Here is a 15,402-nt window from a genome sequence, read left to right on the forward strand (position 1 = left end):
TTGCCCACGACGTGCATTTTCACTTAATTTATGCAATTAATTTACACTCTGCCATGTCAAATGCACCACCCTTCTACCTACATACTTCAATGACTATTAAGCCCGGCAAATGAATGGCAAGGGTTGAAAAAGGCGACCAACTTGCACTGACAACCTCTGTCACTGGATTGTGTCCTCTGCGTGTCCTGCAATCAATGCAAACAGCAGCGTAATCGCATTGACCAGGACATTAACTGGCACAATATTGCTTCTGACAGTAACAGCAACTGCAACGCAACTGCAGCGCAACTGCAGCCACATGAACAATAATAAGAATAATGAAATGGCATAAATAAACATCAATTGCCCTTTAAGTGCCTTAAACACTTTCAGAATTTTTACCAGTGCCTCTGATTAAAATACTATTAATGAAATTATTACAGGCTGTAACACCATTGGGTTTGATAATCTTTTGCAAAGGTGTATCAAAGTATGCAAAACATGCTTCAAAAACACTATTTTTCTTTTGCATACAGTCAAGAACATATATCTTAAAATATTAATTAAAATACAAGAATATCTGTTTAAAAAGGGGCTCTAAAATTCAGCTTATAAACGCATTTAGGCATTTGGAGTGGCCCAAAAGTGGTCCGGGTTCATTGGGCCCCAAAAGACCGGCCAGAACCTAAGCAGCCGAAACGAAACGCATTAAAAGTGCAACAGTTTCGAGTAAAGTTATTCCTGTTTGACCGCTGGCTATTCGCCGAAAAGGGGGAAAACAAAAAAAATAAGCTATATATATACATGAAAATCAGTGTTTTTTTTTATTTTTTTTACCACACTCCTGGCAGCTGCAATGTAATCACAGCAATGGGTTTCTGGTGGAGTTTTGAGCTGTGGTATTCCTACTTGTTTTTTTTTTTTTGGCTGCTTTCGGGCAGTTTTTAAAAATTAACACATAACAACACAGAGGCAAGCAATCACTGCACTGGCTGGAAGCACTTCCGCTCCGAGAGCTGCAGCCAAACATTTGAAAACTTTTTACATTTACATCAAGCGTTTGCTGTTAGAGCGTTTTATTAAATTATTACGCGAGCACACACACATACACACAGAGGAACTGGGTAAAATTCATAGACTGAAAGTTCGAGGCTTTATGAGCTGCTCCTAGTTTGGCCTGTTGGGTCGCATAAATTTCCGTTTCCGGCGACTGCAAATGAGCCACAAGCGGCCACAGTCGCCCAGTTTGGGGTCAGTCGGAGCACTTTAGGCCACAGCTAAATTTGTGGCCCTTTCGCGGCACGCATTGTAATGCCAAGAGCACTGGAAACAAAATACGTCAAATGGAGTTATGTGAAAGGGAAATCTTGTATAAAGACTAAGTAAGTGTTTAAAAACTTCCCATTTAGATCTATTTTTAATTTAAAATAACTAAACAAAATAATCTATATTATATAAAATCCATATTTATATACATATATGTATCTAAATGGAAAAGAGAATTTTAGGTATTAAACTCATAATGTTAAAGCGTATATATCCTTATGGTTTAAACTACAATCTTTTGCTTTCGGTGCATTTCGTTGGGGCAATGTCTGGCCAACAGCTGGAGACCATCCAGGACATCAGTCAAGCCGCCGAGCTTAATTAATTATGTCGTCTTTCAGTTTAAAGGCGTTTAAGATGCCCAAAGCGACACGGTGCGAGAGGAGGAAAGCGGAAAAGCGGAAAAGCTGGGAAAGGGATTGAAAAATGCGGCTGCCGCATGCCGACAATGAAAAACGCGACCGCAGCAGCAAACAGCAACAATGCAGCTGACTAACTGCCGCCAAGTGACCCAAATTATTCACGCTGCGGACAATGATGATGAGAAGGAAGCTCGGGCAGTGGAAGATGCAATGGGCATGAAATGGAATGAGTGGAGTGGAGTGGAATGGAATGGGAGACCCTCTCCAGGACCGTCAGCATGAATTATTTTATTCTCTTCCCTTTTTCTGGTAAATTTTACTCCTGCTCACTTCTGTGACAGCGACCGTCAAAAGGGCGCGCCATGTTGTAAGGGAAAGTGATATATATATATTTTCCATTTTGGATTTTTGTAGTATTCTTTATCAGCATTATACAGAATTATGCATTAAAAAGTAATGATATATTAGTTAGACCCACTTTATACTTGGGATAGCTTTCTTATGTCAATCAGCAATTTGGTGCAGTAATCTTTGGCAAATCAGGTTTGGTTGCTCACTCCATTATCGGGGAAATCGCTTGGCATTAATAAAACGCAAATAAAAACTCTGACAAAGCGCGGCTAAGTCTGTAAATGGGGGACAAAGCGGCGTATACTTGATACGGGCTTAGCTGTTATTCGTGGGCGTATGTGTGTGTTTGTTTGTGTGTGTGTGGGAGTGTGCTTTTGCATTTGTGTGGGTAAGCGGCACGCAAAGCATTTTTGATTAGGCGACGCTCTGAGGCGCGCTACGTTTTTGACTTTGGCACACGGCGTATACGCAACGTGAACTTTTGCCCCTTCCAGCGCGGCTTATTTAAACGCTGCCATCAATCCTTTGACTAACCTCAGCTCAACTCCACTTCCCCTTCCATTCGCTGCCTCGCTCCCTCTCTCTCTCTCTCTCACTCCCTCTTTCTTTTACACGCTTTGACATTTTAAAAGCATTTTTATGTAGAATGGCTGTATGTATGAGTGACTTTTTGCGGTTTGCACTGGTGTGTATGGCTTGTATGAAAATATGTTTGTGCCTGTGTTTAAGTGTGAATAGCCTGCAACGCCCCCACTCAAAAGTTTTCGCATAGTTTTTCCGCTTTCCTTTTCTTTTTACATATTTTACATTTTATTTTTCAGCTGTTGCAGAAAGTACCAAATTATTTCGCCCCTTTTGCGAACCGTTTCAGTCTATTTATTTTGCTTTTCAATTACTCGCAGTTATTTAAACCATTGAATAGCTATTATATCGCTGTTAATTATGAGGCATAAAACCAAAGGTGGCTGCAATTCCCCAAAGCCATTTATTAATAACTAATTGCGACTGGCAATGCGTGGAGAAAAAGTTTGTCATTCCTGGTCAGCGTTTTTATTTTTTTTGCATTATCAGTTGTTTTTTTTTTTTAACTGTTAGTGCTGTTATTTAATTTAATGAAAATTGATGATAATTGTTTGTTAAATTAATTGAATATTGTTCATTTGTGTGGTTTACGCATAGAAATTGCCAGAGGACAAGAACATCGAATGCTGCAACATTGATAGCATCAGCTGCAATTATGGTCAATATTAACAACTCAGCAGTGAATGTGGTTGCAGGGGAAATCAAGGATTATTAGTTATCCAATTGTGGCTTCAAATCTGACTTCTACACAATAAATTTTAATACAGCTAAGTGTTGGCTAGACGTTTGATTTATTGATTAATGCATATTTTAAAGAGATCATATCTTGTTCAAACAGCTTTCACTTTGCCTTTAAATTTAGTTTAGAGATAACCGGTTATACTTTTTCCAAGTGTACCTGCCATCTGTTCATTCATCGGTGTGTAAACATCTTTTTAGATCCACTTTTCGCAACTTTCTTGAGGCAGTTTCCAACAGTTTCCTGCAGTTCGCCTGCACCTTTTCCTATCTCTCTCACCTCATCAGCTTGCACAGATTCCATTTCGTTTGAATTTTCCCCCCCAACTGCCACGCCCCCTATTTCCCCGTACCCGCCCACCGCTCACCCGGCAGCTGGGAAAGCGCATGCCATTTATTAAGAGGCAACTATCAGTTTCGCCCTGCAATGGCAACCGTGTAAAATACTTTTCGAAACTTTTCCTAAGCCAGCAAAACAGACGATGGGTGGGGCTGTTAAAGGATCTGGAAAAGGGGGCCGGAGAGGTGGGGCTGCAAAGGGGGCGGGGTCACCCAGTGAGGGTCAGTTGCCGTCTTACGCTCAACTTTCGCTTGCATGCACTTTGCTCACTTTCCACTTTCCACTTTTCGCTCCGCCGTTTGACGGTCAAAAGTCAACTCGAAGTCGAGTTCACTTCAAGTTGAATTTGTTTGCAGGGGCAAGTGGGGCCATCTGGGAAAATGGAGGTTACGAGCAGCTATACTATATAGTTGGAGAGATTCATTACTTTGATTCTTTGACTTCTATTCACTTAGTTGTCCTAGTTGCGTGCCATTTTGTAAGCTTTCATTTTCAGCCACCACAAGCGCTCCTCTCTTCTCTTCTTTTCTGACTTTCTCATTTCCCGTCCTGGCGTTCATTTTTAAACTGGCACAGACAAATAATGACTCTATCTTTCGCTGTTTATATGCGTTACTCGTATAGTGAAAGGGTATACTAGAATCGTTGAAATGAATGTAACAGGTAGCAGAAGGCATTTCCAACCTAATAAAGTATTAGGATCCTTGTAGGTCCCTCTATCCTTTTTATTACCATGTTTTGGCGCTATGTTAAAACTTCTCCATAGCACTTTTCCTAGCTGAGTAACGGGTATCTGATAGTCGAGCAAATCGACCAAAGCATTCTCTCTTATTTAATGCTCATTTCATACTTGTCATATATTCCGCAAAACAATTGCTGCCGTCACGCATACCAAAAATCTGCAAAAATATGTTTTAATATAAGTTCCCCCTCTCCACACGATTGTTGGCCAAACCACGACGGGGATGGCGAAAAGTTTTCGGGCCAACTCTAATAATATTAAGCGTATAGCATAAATATTTAAATTTCATTGTCACTCGCACTCAGGCGACCCGCATTTTTATGCAAATACTCGGCAGCCAAATTTATTCGCCTTTGTCACGCCAAAAACCGAAACCCCAGCCAAAGATACACATAAGTCCGGAGTCCGGAGTCCTGAGTCCTGAGTCCGGAGTCCTAAGTTGGCAACATGCGGTGGCCCACGGCAAGACATGGCCATCAACTCTGGCCAGTCGGAATATTACCGGTTGTAATAATATTTGATACCCTCACTGGACTCGATAACTATCTGATCAGGGAGTCTACACCGAAGCGTAACTTAAAAATCTTAATTCTTTGGTTGATTAATGAGATATTTTAACAAACTCTGCAGTGATTAAGATATAACACCACATATAACAGATTTTTCATTTCATTATTTAATTTGAAATTCCGTTGCTACAAATATTTAAAGAACGTTTGTAACTACCTGATTTTTATTTAACTGATCGCTTTGGGGTGCCACAATGTGTTGCTGCAACAGCGTTTCAAAAGGGTATTCAACGCAGAAGTTGGGATTTGCCTCGCGGGGCGTAAAACAAAGAACTACTGGTTGGCAGTTGGGGGTCCGTGGATTGTCGAGTTGAGCGGTCGATGGGTGCCAGCCAAATGAAAACATCAAATGGCTTGTTTGCCTTTGCCAGGTGGGTCGCAATCGTTGTCGTCTGGCTGATAACTTGGCAACTTCAACTGCTCAACTGCTCAAATTATGCCGCCAGACGTGGGCCGAGGACGACGACCGCCAAATGACGGGCGGGACAAACAAAGTCCACAGGACACAGTCACAGTCGCAGTAACAGACACAGACACAAACAAGGACAATTGCCGAACGTGAGCGGCGCGACATGCCAAAATCGAAAGTAGGCAACATCAACATCAATTGTGGGCGGTTTTTTCCCACCCACACCCACATCCACTTGTCCACAGACCAAATGGCGGCAAAAAGAAATGAACTGAAATAAATTGTACGTTTCCTGAGCAATTTCCATGGGATGGCTGGCCTGCAGGATTCGCAATGCCTTTTCTTTTTTTTTTTTGTGATGGCTGTTGCTGGCAGGGCATTAAATAAAACGTCAGCTCCAACAATGCTAAAAGTGCCAGCAATCAAATAAATTCAAACGTGACCAAAAATATCCACATATTCGTATTATCCACTTTGCCCGCTCTGCGGACTACGAACTGTGGACTTTGGACTATTGGGTTGTGCGGTTGCATTGTGCAGATTTGCGTCGCGCAATAAATTTCGGTGAATGTCCACATTGACCAGCTTAGTCCAACATCATCAACAACAATCGGGCAGCGTCTAGACCGACCAACAATAATTCCACCGAATAGGTTATCATAATGAAGATATTGCAGCCAAAAACAGTAATACTGAATCATAGCCGGAATCGTTGACGAGAAGTGTGGCCACAAAGTGGTTCTTTGAGAGCTCAACTTACCTAGAGGTAATTCGCTACACAGAAAAACATGATTTTGCCCAAGAAAACATAATAAAAAACAGAGCTTTTATACCACTATAAGCTATAAGCCTTGCATTTAAATATTCTGCGATATTTGCACTTACTTTCACTTAACCAGATAATCCCTCAGTGACAACAACAAAAAGCATTTATCAGGTTAAGCACCTGCCGAATAAATTCCTCCTTTCTTTTTCGCCCTTTAAACGTTTTATTATTTAAATCTGAAAATGTAATTAACCATCAATATGCCATTGACAAAATTTATTTGAGTTTTTTACACCTCAATAGTCATTTTTTGTACAGCTGCCTGCCTGATGGGGAAATTTGTTTTTACAGGATCGCGAACAATGGGATTGACATTAAATAAAGAACGACACAATGCACAGTGGCAAAAAGTGTGTGGCCAAAGAAGAAAAAGCGCCTGAGCCGTGACACATTTAATACGTTTACTATATGTATATGCATAGGCAAATGGCTTTATTAACACAGCCAACAGATATTGATATTGTCTCTGGAAAGAGCCAAAAATATGCAACCAATTTCGAGCAAAGGTAAACGAGCAAACACGGCGGCTACGTGACATGCGGCTGAATCCGTGCATTTTAATTGAATAAAATAATATTTACCCAGCTAATGGCTTCATTGCATCCGTCTAAAGCAACAGCTCCAGACAATTAACGCTTTTTAGTGTAAAACACTTCAAATCCGACTCATTCGTGCCGGTATTCACTCGGCGCGGCTTTATCCGTTGCAATAACGACAGCAGTCAGCCCGATTCCGGATCCGCATCCGTATCCGCAACCTACCACAGAGTCCCGGGCGAGTGAAAACCGTTGACCAAAAACCAAAAACCAAAAACCAAAGCCGGACCCGAGCTGAGGTCCTTGCCCCGTCGCCTTTCACCCGCCGCTCAGTTGCCAGTGATAAAACGGATTAAGCGCTGAAAGCAAGGATTTAATCTCTAAAAATGTTATTCCACTGGCACACAAAAGCCTTGGGGTCAAAAGTTCATACGGAGTGCAGCTTGAATGGTTCACAAATTACTTCTTCAAAAGAAATTCCATGTTGGAAAAGGAACTTCGTGTAGTATTATATATAGCCATAGACAATAATATAAATAAATTATTAGAAATAAAATATTTAAGCCATAAGTAGAGTTATGTAATCAGCCTTATTTCTGATCATTTTTCCTAATTGCTTCAGTGTATTCATTAGCACTCAAGAGAATGTAAATCAGGGTGGGTTGCTGCACTGTCATTGTGGGTGGCAGGTGCCTCGACTCTCAGCAAATTATATTCTGTATCTCTGATAAAAATCATTTAATGACAAGACGCGCCCGTCTACGCAATTAAGCCATTTAATTTAAATGAGATTAATCATAATTACAAGACACGAACCAAACCGAACCGAACTGAACTATAGTGGATGGGAAACGGTCTAGGGGTGGTGCTATTAGATTAAGTGGCTTCGACTACAGACTTTGGTTTTTCATGGCAGTTTGCCTGTGCTGCGGTCCGAACTGTGTGACTGGAGTGACTAGAGGAGGACAGAAGACTTTATGACGATGTTGATGGCACTGATTGACAGCAGCTGGCTGTGGCTGTGAATGTGGCTTTTGCCATGTGTAAGCCCCTGTGGCCGGCTTGAGCCGAGCCAGCATTTGGCCCGGTTATTTGCCACGAGTGCAGCCTGAGTTAATTTAAACACAAGCCGCAGCAAATTAACCTAATGCCAGTCGCGGCTCCTGACATTTGCATTAAAATAAGGCAGCAACCACCCTCATCAAGTGGCAGCCAAGTGAGTGGCAAGCCCTGTAATGAGCTATGCTCAACTACGTCTCCTCCAGTCGGGAGTGTGTGGAAAAAAAAACCAACCAATTGAATCCTTAGCCACATGGCCTGTGGCACTACAGAGCTGGCTGTTTGACTCCATGGTTTCCGTTTCTGTTTCTGTTTCGGTTTCTGTTCGTGTTTCTGCTGCTCCTGCTTGCTGCAATGCAATTTATGAAAAATAATTTAAATATCAAAAGGCTTTCGTTTTAATTACGCGCAAGACAAAAGCCAAGAGGCGAAGTCAGAGTCAGAACCAAAAAGGAAACGTCAGTGCTCAGTAGTTTGGACTCGACCCTAGTTTCACTTCCAATATTTCCTTCTTTTTCTACACCGAGAAAGGTTAGTATTTGTTATGTAACTGCAGCCACAATTTAATAAGATTTAAAATATATTTAGATATACAACAAATAAAACTTAAAACTTCATAAGACTTTTGAGCTGATAAAATTGTTACTAAAAACTGTAAGCTAATTAAAAATAAGTATTGCTCTAAGAAATAAAAGTATAGTGGAAATAATAATTAAAATAAATAATTAATAATTCAAAACTAGTTTCAGAACTCTAATTAACTGTAACCCACTAATTTGCAAAGCTAATTAAGTTGAGTTTGTAATTTTCTTTCGGTGCACTTTTCAGTTGCCTTTTCTGTTGCTTTAATTCCTGGCGACGACGCCATTTCCATGCCCGCTGCGTTTAAATAATTAATTAAGATTGATGCAGACTCATTTGTCTTGCTGCGCCAAGGACGAACCAGCCAGGATGCCGAGTCCTGTGTCCTGCGTTCTGCGTCCTGAGTCGTGAGTCCTGCGTTCTGCGTTCCGTTCCGTTCACTTTGCATTTTGCTTTTCAATTTATTTTGTTGATGTTGCTGTTGTTCGCGTCGTTCCGTTCTGTTCCGCGTTGTCTGCCGGCCTTTCATATCGAAAGATTTTGCATTAGTTTGCATTAAAATTTCACTTTGTTGCCGCCGCCTTTAAAACAGTTTGTGTCGATGCCAAAAACGCGAACGGAAAGCGGGAGCTCAGCATTTTCGCCTACACAGCAAGCACAGCAAGCGAGTGTTTCCTGCAACTCCGGCTTTTACATAAATTTTCCCCCGGTCCCAGACAAACTTGCAGTTTGCTGTAATTACATTGTAATACTCGATCCGGCCCATTGCCCCACCATATATGCACACTGCGCGGTTGGGCGGTTGGGCGGTTGGGTGGTTGGTCGAGGGGGGGGGCGTGGCATTTCGCTTACTAAGCACGCATGCACTCGCTGCCAAATAGGCGGATTACAACGCAGAAATGAGTTTATAAACAAGCCCCATTCGGAGCATACAGATAAAAAATAATTGCAATTGCCGAGGCGGAAGGAAAGCCTCCATGATTGGGAAATTACTCCAACTATAAATCTCTCCATCCATTTAGGTTTTGCTTTGTGCAGCTTCTTAAATTCAGAAAAAAAGTATTTTTGTAGATATCTATGAAAACTGGATAGTTACAGATTCATGTTCGACATATGTAACTATTATTTGTCATTAAAAGTGTTGTTAATTATGTTTAACATATACAAAATAGGTTAAAACTTGTTGTTCGTAGAGTAAACGGATATACTAGATTCGTTGAAAAATATGAAACAGCTAGAAGAAAAACATTCTTCTACATTCTTGATCAGAATCAATAGCCAAAATTTTCTTGTTATATTTACCTTTGGCGTAAATTTCCTTCTTCTAACAAAATATTACTACTTTACAAAAAAATATAAATTAAATAAAAAAATTCTATATACTAATTAATATATGTGAACAACACAGATTTTAAATTTAATGTTTTTTCAGAAATTATTTGGGCCTCTTTTATTTGGCATATCCAATTATATTATCCCTATTTGGAAATGTAAATTTCCGTTGGTTGTTATTCGCTGTGAAAAGTGTGTGTGTGTGTGTGTGGTGCAAGCTAACTTCTTGATTTTTACCATGAATTTATTTATTTATATAATCCCATTTGCTGGGAAATTGTACCATCATGGCGGCGACAGCGCAACAAAATTTAAATTTAAATAATAATTAGTGGGGCGAAATCGCTTTCGATGAATCGAAGCCCGCGCAAATTGGCAAATAGCGCACAAATAATGGCAAATAACAACATAAAATTAAATAATAAAAAAGAAAAAAGAAAAAAAAACAAAAGCCTCTCGGACGCTACTGTTGCTAATGAAAACGAAATTAATTAATTTAAAACAACAATTGCCCGATATCATGCAGAATGGGGCTGAAAAAAGGGCAGCTGGCGCACACGGCGTATGCGTAATTCCAATAGCACCCACCAGTGGCAATATGAACCTGACTTTCATGCAGATATATACGTGTATATAGCCGGCTATATGGCTATATACCCATATATACATATATAAATGTAGTGTGTACATATTGCGAGCTATTGAAAACGCCCACACTTTGACTGGGGCTGTCATGCATATGTAATTATTTCATAGCAAGCAAAACGATTCGCACGGCAAATGTTTGGGCCGTGCAAACAAGCTTTGAGAGATCCCCACTCGGGGGCGCTACTGCCACGCCCCCCTTTTTCGGTTGCTGGCATATTAAAAATAAAAAGTGGGTATGACAGGGCACGCGGCAGTTTGGGTAGTATGGTAGTGGTCGTAAAAGGTAGTGAATTCGTAGCAAAAGTTGGGCAAACAGCGTTGAGCAGGCAAAAATTGTTGCATATTTTTCGGGGCACGGAAAAGCCACCCAGAAATGGCTGAACCGAACCGGCAGGTAAAAGACCAAAAGACCACGTACTTAGCCTGATTTACACGTCGCCATGGCGAGGAACAGGCAGCGAATTTGCATCACAAATGTGTCTTTTTCAGGTTGCTTGACTTTGCATAACCCCTTTTCTGTGAGGAGTCCCCCAATTGGGATACACACTGCTCCAAGTAATAGAGCGGGAATGGCTCCATTTCATATTTTCTCGGGCATCATTTGCGTACGATTTGCATCACAAAGAATCGTACGCCTTTTTTTTCGCAGCCTGCATAAAATATCTACTTGGAGGTACACTCAGCTCAAGTTCACTAATTAGCAAACATTTCTAATCTTTGCTCACGACTTAAGTTTGTTAGATAGCCTTTTTTGGCTAAAAGGGAATTTCACTTTTGAAACTTTATTTATGTTTATCAAATTCTTGTATAACAAAAGGTCGTATAAGTGTTTTATATTGTAATTTAGATTTCTGAGCTCATCTCAAGTTGACTAATTAACAAACATTTATAATGCATTCTGAATAAACTGGGAATGAAATTTCAGCATGAGTAAGAAATAAGGACAATGATTATGAAATCTCTTTGTATTAGATATTTCCTCCAGTTTGGGTTTTTGTTTCCCAAATTTGTTTTCAATTTGTAAAATCAATTGAAACTACAATACAAGCTGGCAGAACATTCATCAACACTCCAGCAGCCCACATGTAAACGCACACAAAGGATATTCATAAATACGGAAAATAGGGAAAATACGGGGAGAACAAAGGGGCTCGACTTGAAAGTGATTTATGGGAATGCATATTGATATTGCCAAATTGCAATCAAACTCGAATGAATATTCCAAATGACAAAAAGAACTTACCGCAAATCGTTGTGTGCCAGTGTCTTGTCGGAATCTGCAATGAAAATTATGCAAAATCATTGTAGCAAAAATAATTCGACTGCACACTGAAAAGTAGTACAAATAGGGGCTTAACTAAAATATTTTCTGGAATTTATAAAAACCTGTTAAAGGCAAAGCTATATGACAATTTAACAGCTTTTTTACTAATTAAAGCAAATAATAGGGCGAAAGGCATACTCTCCAATCAATATTGTTGATAGTTTTTTTTCCAGCTATAATTATTGCCCAAATTATGCTAAGTATGTGTTGGGTGGACTCTACATTTGCGTTGTCAGCTTGGCTGAATGTCCTTTCTTTGTGTTTACATTTTCCGTATTTGTCCAGCGCTCAGACACCCACACACACACACACGTACCACTGACAATCCATTTGTTTAGACGGTGTCCAATCGTCTATGAAAATGTACCAACATGGCGTCGCGCTGAAAGTTGGTTAAAACGATTTGGTTGGGAGGGAGAATATTTGGCAGGGCTTACACAAATACAGCGACCACTACACTTGCAAGTGGATCAATAAGTGAGCTTATCGTCTGTTTTACACAAATACTTTTGTCCAACGGACAGTGCAAATTTGCCGGCATTTAAGTGCCGCCTAACGAACATCCTCCATCCCCGTTTTATATCATTTTCACTGCACTGAGTGTGCAGCCATATGCGAATATGTATATGTATGCAGGTGTTTGACATTTAATTCCAATTGCTTTTACCTGCAAATTGACATTTCATGCTACATATAAAATGGCTGCCAATATACTTTTCAACCAATGTTCTCGAAATCAATTTGGCCTGAAATGTGCATTTATAAGTGGACCGTTGCCACCGAAGCCAGAGGTTTCAATTTCCGGAACACACCATACAATTGCATACATGTCGTTGCAATTTGTTCAATCTCTCTCTCTCTCTTTTCTTCCTATCAATATATCTATATTCTTTTCTCTGGTTAGCAAAAGAAAAAAAAAAAGAAATAGAGAAAATTTGCTTCATGTACTGGCATGTATATTTCGCATTTGATGTATTACCTTTTTAATTGCCATAAAGCATTTTCATGTTGCTAAAAGCCTGTCCGCTGTCCATCCTGCTCTCTCTATCACTCAAGGCTACCCGTCCCTCTCTCTCTCTCTCTCGTCCCACCTCTCTCTCTCTCTCGTGCACCTGAAAGTGTACACCTGTTCGTAAGCTTATGCATTGTGAACATGCGAGCTAATAGCTGCAGAGCAAGTTGTAACTTGGATTGGTGATTTGGCCGTAATTAAAACCATCTCTGGAGGGCCGTAAAACTGATAGATGTGATGGACTGTGCTGGGGCGGTATATATATTATCTAAGGCCAAAGTTCATGTTGGGATATTTGTGACATATAATATACATTCAATTTAAAAGTAAAGTTCACAGACTCAAAGTGTATACTTCTAGTCACCTACATTGTATGCTGAGTATGTAAGATATTGTTAAATAATCATGTTATGCCCAAGTGATTGTGTTAGTCCATAGTTTGAGCCGCATTGCTGTGACAACTTCCATGCCAGCGACTTGATTAACTCCATTAGCTGTAGTTGCCCGGCTATAATCATATTAACTAATACTGATTGACTGCAGCGACACGGACTATTGACTCATCAGTGTCCGGCGTGTTTTTCTATACGCTTCGCCGGGCAGAGAAGCATGTAATTTTCCGTAACAATAAGTACGAATGTTTACAAGCAATAAAACTACCCGTACAGCCCAGTGGCACTCATAATGATATATAGACCGCAAATGCTGCACACATTTACGAGTGCCGCGTTTGCCAGGGTACTAGCACCACGCACCACACAAAAGCTTTAATTGTTATTTTAATGATAAAAATGGAGACAAATTACATTTCCACCAAAAATACTTTTGGGGGAGGTGTGGGCAAAGCAGCGGCAATAACGAAACGAAACGCAACAGCAACAGCCATAAAAACTAATAACAAACAATAGCAACAGTTCATTACTGCTGTCTGTGTGCTCCACATTAGGCCCCATTTGGTAGTCGACCGTCTGCCTCCCAGGACCCTCCAATTCAGTACACTCCACTCCATTCCAGTTTGCCTTAATCCTGGCACATATCCGCACCCTTTGGGGAGTGCTCTTGTTATACCTACAAATCGACTCATTCGGCAGATTTATCTGTTTGCATTAGCGGCAAAGGAAATCGATAAAGGCCCGCTGGGGATTAATGAGCGCACCATAAGGGATAAGTGGGACACCGACAAAGGATATGCAGCTTAAAGAAGAGTTTGTACTTTAATTGTCGCTTATTAAAGATTATTGATTGGGTTAGATACTTTAAATCATTCTAACAGAATTCTTTATATGTATATTATTATTATGATATTTTCAATTGGCGTTTTCGTCATAATTTGGCCAAAATTGTCCGCACAGCTAAAATAAAGAATGTTTTGTGCTGCTAATAAACAAAGCTAACAATGTCTATCCATACTTTTTCGGTTTTCGAAAAAAAAAAATTTGATAAATTTTTGCATTTTTGATAAGGAGTATCAAAATTTGCGAAAAATGGACACAGGAAACTATATTTTTAAATATTTAATTATATATATATTTATTAATGTATATTCTAAATTCTTGTTTAGTTTGCATCTTCAAGTTTTTCTTGGCATTTGAACAGTGCACACTCTGCATTGACGTATTTCTTGACATATAGCTGTAAAGCGAAGAAATTATGAACGCCCCCAGAGGACGGTGGGCGTGCCTAGTCTTGCATGTCAAGTGTACATTTGACAAAATCAAAATAGAATAATTTAACTTTTAATTGGCAAGGAGGTGAAAGTTCACGTTCTTGTTATATGTAAATATGGCAAAATGTCTGCCCCCAAAATTGGCAGTCAAGTTGAAGCAAAGAGTTGTGGTCTAAGAACATCCCACTGCTCGGTCTTTGATCCCACCACTTTGAAACTGGCATACATAGTGGGTTTGTCCTACTTCAAGGAATCGTTGGCCATAAATTCCATGGCCCCAAATGGGAACCAGCGAACATACCCGTCCCTGCCACTTACGAATTCATTTCAGTGTCGCAATTTATCACCAAAAACTGGCTATGTTTTCGCTCGGTGATGAGAGGGTCGTTTTGGGGGCCTAGATCCTCAACCAAAAAAAAATTGAATAAAAATGCACTCGCCGTGCAGGAGCAAAAGGCGAGATGTTGTGTAGAGCAGCCAGTAGCTGCTAGCTACGTGTATTTCAAGTGCATATTTTGTTTGATAAATTGTTGGCCACGTTCGCCGGTTCGAAACAGTGAAGAGGGGTGGGGAACCCAAGGAATGGGCGCCCGGGGAGACACAAATATGGCAGCGGCCCGGCGAAAAGTGTATAAACGTGCGGCCTCCCAGGGATGCCAAACCATTCCCGATTCCCACTAGCTACGACTACAGCGCACTACATACTATATGCAAAGTAAAAGTCTGGCCCCGAGGCGGTAAACAACCTGGCGACGAGGATGAGGACGAGAACGAGGGCGAGGGCGACGTCGACGAAATATGAAAGTGTTAAATGGCCAAGGGAGCGGAGTCATGAGGGATCGGCTTCTGACTAGCATTATGCTCTAAGCCTGCCGACTGTTGCCATTGCCACTGCCAGGGGTTTTTTTATAAGCCAGCACTGAGAAAAATAAAATACCATTCCATTTTGGGGCAACTGTGTAGTAGCTGTAGGAACAATTAGAAGAACTTAAAAACAAAAAGAAAATACAAATGCAACT

At 40.5% G+C, this 15,402-nt stretch overlaps 1 protein-coding gene across 1 annotated transcript in view; it reads right to left on the reverse strand.

The window, feature by feature from the left end:
- LOC120448416 (connectin) overlaps positions 1-15,402 on the reverse strand; it is a 132,311-nt gene that overhangs the window by 90,812 nt on the left and 26,097 nt on the right. The window contains exon 3 of the mRNA XM_039630415.1: positions 11,625-11,658. The gene's annotated coding sequence lies outside the window, so the exon portion shown is untranslated. The remainder of the gene's footprint in view (positions 1-11,624; positions 11,659-15,402) is intronic.

Source organism: Drosophila santomea, chromosome 3L (genome assembly GCF_016746245.2).
Source record: "Drosophila santomea strain STO CAGO 1482 chromosome 3L, Prin_Dsan_1.1, whole genome shotgun sequence".
NCBI classification, from domain to species: Eukaryota; Metazoa; Arthropoda; class Insecta; order Diptera; family Drosophilidae; genus Drosophila; species Drosophila santomea.